This window comes from Heterocephalus glaber, unplaced genomic scaffold (assembly GCF_053883595.1).
Source record: "Heterocephalus glaber isolate CG9 unplaced genomic scaffold, H.glaber_assembly_v1.0 deba00000071, whole genome shotgun sequence".
In the NCBI taxonomy this organism is placed as follows: Eukaryota; Metazoa; Chordata; class Mammalia; order Rodentia; family Bathyergidae; genus Heterocephalus; species Heterocephalus glaber.
Window position 1 is genome coordinate 19,863,768 of NW_028258137.1, and position 1,308 is coordinate 19,865,075.

The window sequence follows — 1,308 nt, forward strand, 5'->3', positions numbered from 1 at the left end:
AGGTATAAGGAGGGGATTTCTTGAGTGATGCTCTTATAATCTGCTTCAAAAGACAAGGGTGGAAAAAGTCAGAGACTGATCTTTCAGCTTCTGTTGATATCTCAAATGCCAAGATGCCATATTTTGGAGTAGTGTGTCAGGAACCCTACCAATGTCACACATAAGAAACCAATCCAAGATCATGAGGGAGGCTTACGGGAACCCCTGAATCTGCTCTCTGCTGGGCAGCACTGTGAGCTGCCCAGGGCCCCCATGAATGGCTGTTGTCTGAGGCCAGGGCTGCTAGTGGGACTGAGCCCTGGATCTGCACTCACTCTGCTTGTTTGTCCCAGCAGTAGGTGGAGTTGTTAGATGCCTATGTGGTATCAGAGAATTGGAGAACTGGTTGTTAGAAAACACCACAGAGGCAACTCAGGGTGTCTGCTGCTGTTGCTGGACCTTCTAGACTTCTCCACTAATGAGTCACTAGAAAAGCCAAGATGTTGGTATTACTGGCTGGTATTTTTGTGGTCTACATCACCATTGCTATTATACTCTTTGTTTCCACCATTGCCAATGTTTGGGTAGTTTCAGCTGCTTTAAATGCATCTGTAGGTCTTTAGGAGAACTGCACCAGTGGTGATGACTGTGACCTGTCATATGGGAATGAAGATGTCCTTAAGACAGTGCAGGCCTTCATGATCCTGCCCATCATCTTATCCGTCATCTCCCTTGTGGTCTTCGTGTTCCAGCTCTTTGCCATGCAGAAGGAAAACCAGTTCTTCCTGGGAGCCAGCGTGCTGGTGTGCTGGTTGTGGATTATGGTCAGAGTGTCCGCTACACTCATCATAATGCCAACAGCCGTGAAAACTTTGGCATAGGCACCCATCATGGCTGCTGCTTCATCCTGCCCTGGATCTGCTTCTGCTTCAGCTTCATCATTGGCCTTCCCTATGTGCCCCTGAGAAACCAATGAGACTGAACAAGTGTGTGTGTGTGAGAAACACTGGAATCTGGGAGGTGACCAGAAGTCATTGTGTAGGAAAAATGAAGAGAGGGGTGAGGACCAGGGAGGGGAAGGAAGAGGGTAAGAGGCCCAAACCCAAACCCAAACCCAAACTGTTCCTCGGTTGATTCTCTACTGTCAAGCCCCCACCCTTGGGAGAAACTCATTAGCTTGTGCTTTGATGCTCCCATGTTGTAAGCTAGAGAAACTCCCTGCAGCCACGAGACTAGACCTCTGGCTGCCCTTAGTTATGTGCATGGCCAGGGGCCCATTCACTGCCGCACCACTGGTTTCATTTCTGAGGGTGAATTCTGGGTCCTGGA

At 49.1% G+C, this 1,308-nt stretch overlaps 1 pseudogene; it reads left to right on the top strand.

The window, feature by feature from the left end:
- Positions 1-479: 479 nt before the first annotated feature.
- On the top strand, positions 480-955 carry LOC101703696 (epithelial membrane protein 1 pseudogene; annotated as a pseudogene).
- Positions 956-1,308: the final 353 nt, after the last annotated feature.